We start from the raw sequence: 7,792 nt of genomic DNA on the forward strand, positions 1-7,792 counted from the left end.
GCCACCACACCCCCTAAATACCACCTTCCTGGGGGTTTTGGGATCCTGATTTATGTGTTATTACAGTTTTGCTGAAAAAGGTGAAATTGCCCTTTATAGTTCAAAGAACCCGGAGAGTACCATTATATGCAGTGAAACAGTGTAGCTTTATTGAGACATCTTTTAGCACAACATGTTTCGGCTCACCAGCCTTCCTCAGGTGCATACAAAAGTGACATAGCAACATAAATATATACCCTACCCCACACCAACAAGTGTCACCAGCTCCACAGTGTGGCCAGGTGCATAGGTATTCAAGACAAAGATTTGTACTGCCATCTAGTGGCCTACTAATAAAAGTAACACCTTAGAAGTAGTTTAAGTTTCTTGAAATAGTTACAATTCAGCAACAGTGTATCTAGTATTGGAAACAATGTATTGTAAGTTAGCAAACATTCAATTTTCACAATAAGTTATGCAAGGGAAAGGAACTTCTCCTACCAGACTGCAATAAGGTAGAAAGATAGTCCTGTTCTGAGAGTAGTCCAACATTCACAGATTCATTGCTGTAAAAATGAAAATCACGTTGTTATAGGAAGCATTTAAAACTCAAAGCCTCATTCATTCCTAGTGGCTCCAATGTATCCATTGTATGTATCCATTTTGCCTCGGTTTGTAAAAGCAAGCGTGTTCTGTCTCCTCCCCTTCTAGGGACTATTACATCTTCAAGGACCAGCCAGCGTAAAGATGCCGGTGTATGCTTGTGCAAATAAAAATGTTTCCCCACAGGTGTTTGTGTTTTCTTTTTTTCGGGGTCATAAATGGTTATGGAATATTTATGTTCCCTAATACGTACTTTTACCGGTCTGGCAGTCTGACCTACGTACATCTTACCACATGGGCATTTCAGTGCGTATACCACCGATTCTGAATTGCATGTGTGGTAACCTTTTATGGGGATTCTGTGTCCCTTATGCGGGTGTGTTACAAAGTCCCCTTTGATAATGGAGTTGCAACTGCCACATCCTAGGCAAGGGAAGGTACCATGTTTAGGAGGGCCAAAGAAGCGGGTGCGTGTCTCACTACCCTGAAGGTCTGCTTTCACTAATTTGTCAGCTAAATTGTTGCCCCTTTTATACGAGAATAGTGGTGGTGCCTTGCAGAGCCTGCTTAGTGCTGTATCTTTTTGTACAATAGACCAGTGATGCAGGACCAGTTTCTCAAGTTTTTTTACTTAGGGGGCCATATTGGCTAACAAATGGAATTCGTAATTGTGATGTGGTATTCTCTTTTTTCTTTTTTAGAAGACAATTTCTATCAATTTTTTGTACCTCATCTCTCAATTTATAAAGCATCCCCTTATCGTATCCTTTCTCTGCAAACTTATTTATAAGTTTGTTTGCACTGTGTAGGTACCTTACATCGTCTGATGCAATACATCTTATGCGTAAAAACTGCCCTTTGGGTATCCCCTTGATAGTATTTGGTGTATGATAGCTATCTGGTCTGAGGATATTATTTCTCTCTGTAGGTTTGGAGAAAAGATCAGTTACAATATGCCCCTCTTTGTTAAACACCTGCACATCAAGGTAGTGTATAGTATCAACACTATGTTCTGCTGTAAATTTAATCGAGCCATGTTGGGAATTAATGTATTTAAGAAAGTCATGTAGTTTTGATTCACCTGATTTCCAGATTATGAAAATGTCATCCACATATCTGAAATAGCAGTGTATGGATTCCTTGTATGTTGGATTCTGGAGTATGAGTTTATTTTCCAGGTAATCCATAAAAATATTGGCATAACTGGGTGCCAAATTACTGCCCATAGCCGTACCTTGTACTTGAATGTAAAATTCCTTTTCAAACCGAAAATAGTTTAGCACAAGAGATAGTAGTTCCATGAGGAAAAATATCATGGGGTGCGATGTGTTACTATTAAGTAGTTCCTCCTCCACGTAATGTATGCCTTCCTCATGTGGTATCGATGTGTATAGTGATTGTACATCTATACTGCATAGGAGCCAATCAGGGGAAATCTGTCCTATATCCTGCAATTTGCAAAGAAAGTCATTAGTGTCACATAGACACTGTGGTATACATTTCACAATCTCCTGTAGGTATACATCCACAAATTGGGAAAGCGGTTGTAAGACAGAGCCTACCCCTGATACAATTGGGCGCCCAGGAGGGTGTTCCAAATTCTTATGTATTTTAGGCAGAAGGTAGAGGACCGGTATTCGCGGATGGGCAACTGTAAGAAACTCCATAGTTTTTTTGGTAATAGTTCCTGCTTCAAAAGCAGAGATAATACAAAAATCTACCTTTCGCTTGATGTCCCAGGTGGGGTCACTTTGTACATGTTTATAGTGTTCTGCATTGTTAAGCTGTGAGAGTGCCTCAGATACATATGCTTCTCTATTCAGAATAACAGTAGCACTGCCTTTATCGGCTTTCTTGATTACTATGTCTCTGTTGTTCTGTAGTGATTGTATTGCCTCTCTATCTGTTTTAGTGAGATTGTGTTTAAACCGCTTGTGGTTAAATTTTTCCCACAGCATTTCCACTTCATGTGTAACAATACGTTCAAAGATTGACAAGGCTTCATTTGTAACATCTGGTATATAGTTACTCTTTGGTTTCAGTTTAACACTCAAATCATGACAGGTACTTAATTTTTTATCCTCAGGGAAACACATTTTCAGTTTTACCCTACGTAAAAATTTAAAGAAATCAACTTTCCAGGAAAAGAAGTTAGGACTCTGAGTTGGAATAAAGCCCAAACCCCTGTTTATAATGTTATGTTCAGCAGGTGTTAAAGTATAGTCAGATAAATTGACACATAAATCAGTTACCTCAGACCTAGTCACGGTCTGTAAAACTGTCTCTGTATGGGTGTCCGATTCGAGCGACGCTGTACCCGTCCTGTGCCTTCTCCTTCGGATGCGTTTCTCCCTGCTGTTTCCTCGTGGGCTCCTCTGTGTCCACCGCCAGTTCTCTGGCGTCGGTCCCGGCCAAAAAACCGCTGCCTATATTGGGGATTCGAATAATCCCGCTCGCTTAGTGTGCCTTCCGAGTCGCTGCTGGTTAGAGGTCTCGCCACGTCACTTCCTGCGCGCCCCACGTGATGCGTTCTGTAGCCTGTACGGTGTCCCAGCGGATCGGGTCTCCTTTCGCGTAGCTGCCTTGAGGTGACCGGTTCCCGCAGCTCTCTGCGCTGTCCCAATGCTCCAGTTCTCTTCTCTCGTAACTGTCTGGGGGGGTCAGCTTGCAATTGGTATACTCTGCCTGTCGCGTAATCCCTCGTATCTCGTTCAAATTTTTGTAGTTTGCGAGCAAGAATCTCTTTTCTTAATTTCGCTAATGTATTGTTTACATCCTGTATTGTGTTTTCATAATCAGTTGGTAAAGCAGCCTTAAGTTGAGTTTTAATGTCTATTATTTCCTCACGTGCTTTGTTGATTTCAGGCTGTAAATACTCCACTGTGAGGACCATAGCATCAAGGCTTGCTTTATTCCAAATGCCTTCCCATTTCTCCAAGAATTCTTTACTTTCAATACAGTGTAAGGGCTGTACTCCTGTTCTCAGTCCCCTTGGGATTCGTTTCGCCTTAATATACTCAATTAGTGTTGAGCTATGCAGAAGAAAGTTCAATTCCTTACGTGATAAGTTCAGTAGTTTATTGTAGATGTCTATATCCCCTTCAGGATGGCTTAAAGGAAGTGTTTCAACCGAAGAATTACGAATTCCATTTGTTAGCCAATATGGCCCCCTAAGTAAAAAACTTGAGAAACTGGTCCTGCATCACTGGTCTATTGTACAAAAAGATACAGCACTAAGCAGGCTCTGCAAGGCACCACCACTATTCTCGTATAAAAGGGGCAACAATTTAGCTGACAAATTAGTGAAAGCAGACCTTCAGGGTAGTGAGACACGCACCCGCTTCTTTGGCCCTCCTAAACATGGTACCTTCCCTTGCCTAGGATGTGGCAGTTGCAACTCCATTATCAAAGGGGACTTTGTAACACACCCGCATAAGGGACACAGAATCCCCATAAAAGGTTACCACACATGCAATTCAGAATCGGTGGTATACGCACTGAAATGCCCATGTGGTAAGATGTACGTAGGTCAGACTGCCAGACCGGTAAAAGTACGTATTAGGGAACATAAATATTCCATAACCATTTATGACCCCGAAAAAAAGAAAACACAAACACCTGTGGGGAAACATTTTTATTTGCACAAGCATACACCGGCATCTTTACGCTGGCTGGTCCTTGAAGATGTAATAGTCCCTAGAAGGGGAGGAGACAGAACACGCTTGCTTTTACAAACCGAGGCAAAATGGATACATACAATGGATACATTGGAGCCACTAGGAATGAATGAGGCTTTGAGTTTTAAATGCTTCCTATAACAACGTGATTTTCATTTTTACAGCAATGAATCTGTGAATGTTGGACTACTCTCAGAACAGGACTATCTTTCTACCTTATTGCAGTCTGGTAGGAGAAGTTCCTTTCCCTTGCATAACTTATTGTGAAAATTGAATGTTTGCTAACTTACAATACATTGTTTCCAATACTAGATACACTGTTGCTGAATTGTAACTATTTCAAGAAACTTAAACTACTTCTAAGGTGTTACTTTTATTAGTAGGCCACTAGATGGCAGTACAAATCTTTGTCTTGAATACCTATGCACCTGGCCACACTGTGGAGCTGGTGACACTTGTTGGTGTGGGGTAGGGTATATATTTATGTTGCTATGTCACTTTTGTATGCACCTGAGGAAGGCTGGTGAGCCGAAACATGTTGTGCTAAAAGATGTCTCAATAAAGCTACACTGTTTCACTGCATATAATGGTACTCTCCGGGTTCTTTGAACTATATTTGTAAGCTACACAGCCAGCACGGGGGCTGCTACCTGTTGAGGAGTACTCACTGAGTAAACTAGAAGCTACGGTAGGACTTTTGAATTTTTGAAATTGCCCTTTAAACTGCTAATCTCAGTTCCCCCAAGAGACCTGTTTAGCTTATTAGTTACAATTGTATCTCAGTGCAGGTGTAGCTTTTTACCCTTTTGGGCTCCCTGCCAAAAGCTACTTCTTTAATTAAAAGTGAGAAACAATGTTTCTAAGTGCAGGTGACGCTCATTAAGATTTCTGGGCTCTCTGCCAAAAATGACTTTTACTTAAATTTCTATCTTTTTAAGCTTCAGTGCAGGAGATTAAAGGGAAATGAGGGACTTTTCAGTAAGAATCTGGGACTGGGGGTTAAGCTGTCAAAAGAGGGGCTGTCCCACAAAAATCGGGACAGTTGGGAGGCATGCTATTGCAGGTGGGAAGGCATTTCGGTGGGAGACTAATTTCCCGGTGGGCCATGGCCCTATATGGTATAGTTTTGTTCCTCTTCTGGCCATTGTGGAAGCAAAAACTGTTGGGAGAAACACACTGCAGAGCTGTCCGAGTTTTCCATATTGTGGGCCAGTTGCCTACTTGAAAACTGGCCTACAAAAGTTTGGATAAGAGAGAGAAAAAAACTTTAAGCATTAACTTTTTGTGTAGTTCTGCTTATAGTCACCAAAAAATGAAAACTCTCCTTATCCTGCGCCTCTAGAACAGTGATTCCTAAACTGTGGGGTTGCTACCCATAGGTGGGGGCCTGAAGCAGTGGCGGGGGGTGGCATACCCTAAAGGTCATTTATGGTAAGATTTTGGGAAAATCATTTTTACTTTCATAGATACTCCTAAAAGCTCAGCCTGAAGGTCAATTACGTTAATATTTGTGGGGAAAAAAGTCCTATATATTGTTAGAAATATGGCCAAATGACTCCTAAACAATATGTTTTCTGATGCCTGTAAGCTATATTCAGTGGGGCCCTCCTTATCTCCTGTATTAATCAGGTTTGTATGTAATCTGTATGTTCAGTGTATGCACCTTCTACAGTGCTGTGGAATATGTTGGTGCTTTATAAATGTGTTTAGAAAAATATGATCTATAATCAATAAAATATCATTCTCAGCACATAAATTAAACATTTTAATGGATTTACAATTGGAAATGTAATTGCTATTGAAACCAGTATCTGTCTGGCTGTTTATGTTCTCTGCACAGGGAAGGAGAACTGACATCTGCTATGTTGTCAGAACCAGGAGCAAGTGCAGAAAATAAAGATGGATAAAAAAATAACTGCTTGTATCTGTAATTACAAATAATTTTAAAACCATTTAAACATGTTCACCTAAAAGGCAAAAAAGGGTGGCAAACACCTTCAATGGAACTCAAATAGGGTTGCAGCCCATCCGGTTTTGACCCAGACAGCCAGGTTTTCAGAAGAGTTGTCTGGGTCAAAACTGCTTGCCTGGGTATCCCAATTTGGAAAACTAGGCAAGACTTTCCTAGATTGATGCGGCAATTATGTCATAGCCCCGCCCCCATTGCATCACTGGCCACCCTGTAAAGTCACTGTTTCCGCCCTGTGATGCCATTGCTGCCAGGCAGGGGGAAAGGTGGCGACTCTGTTCTCATGGGTTAAAAACTGCATGCCCCTTACTGTTCTGAAAAATCATTTTAAGGCTATCATTTTAGTAAATGCCAGGGATCTGCAGAATATTCTAATTGATTTAGACCTTGAAAGGGACACTTTGCTGATGTGGAAGTCACGTTTTAAGGGGCCTATTTATTAACATGCTGTGTAAAATTTATGCTGGAAAACGGTGTGAAAAGAAATGCAAAATAATGGCAAATTTTCTAAAGCTGAGTTTGTTTATTTGTTTGTTTTTGCACTGCCTGATTTTTATTTAGGGCGTAACAAAGTCAAGTCAATGTGGGAAAAATGTAGTCGCCAAGTAAATTCCCATGGTAACATTTTTTTCTTTTTTTACTGAAGGATTGTTGTTGTTTGCACAGCATTTTTTTAACACTGTACATTTATACACAGCCTAAGTGATGATGCCATTGTGATGTGTGGTGTATTTGGTTGCTTTTTTTTTTTTTTAGACAGCATGATAAATAGGCCCCTTAATATCAGTCAGTACAGAATGGAAAAAAATTAAACAACATCACCTCTCAGCCGAAGGTTAAAGGGAAACGAAAGTCAAAGTCACTTGGGGGTGCCAAAATGTTAGGCACCCCCAAGTGACTTTAACCGCTTACCTCGTACCCCGGGCTGGTGCCCCTGTTAGGAGAAAACAGCACCAGCCCGGGGCACCTGGAGCGCAGCGCTTCCGTCTTCCTCGCTTCCTTTTCCTGAGTGCCAGCGGTGGGCGCATGCGCAGTAGAGTGAAAAGCCGACTTTAACATTTAAGTTCGGCTTTTCACTCTACTGCGCATGCGCGCGCAGCGAATCAGGAAAAGGAAGCGCCGGCAGCTACCCCGGGCTGGTGCTGTTCCTTCCTCACAGGGGCACCAGCCCGGGGTAAAAAGTAGGCGGTCAAAGTCACTTGGGGGTGCCTAACATTTTGGCACCCCCAAGTGACTTTGACTTTATTTTTCCTTTAATCCATTTTTATTAAACAGTGGACCTAAATAATATATATATTACAAATTAAATTAAAGCTCACTCCTGTTAACTGCCTGCAACAACACGGGATTATTTGTTTGTGGGAACAATGGCACTATGTTCTCCATTGAAATGATGCATTCAAGCTTAAAGTTCATGTGCCGTGACAACTAAAACCAATTTTCAAAAGATTTGTGTATTAAATTAGGCCAGACAGGCACTCTTTTATCCAGTGCTCTGTTTTTCCCCACACCCAAAAACCCACTCACAGATTAAATGCATCTTGATAAAACTGAATTTAAAGGA

Source organism: Xenopus tropicalis, chromosome 3 (assembly GCF_000004195.4).
Source record: "Xenopus tropicalis strain Nigerian chromosome 3, UCB_Xtro_10.0, whole genome shotgun sequence".
Classification (NCBI taxonomy): Eukaryota; Metazoa; Chordata; class Amphibia; order Anura; family Pipidae; genus Xenopus; species Xenopus tropicalis.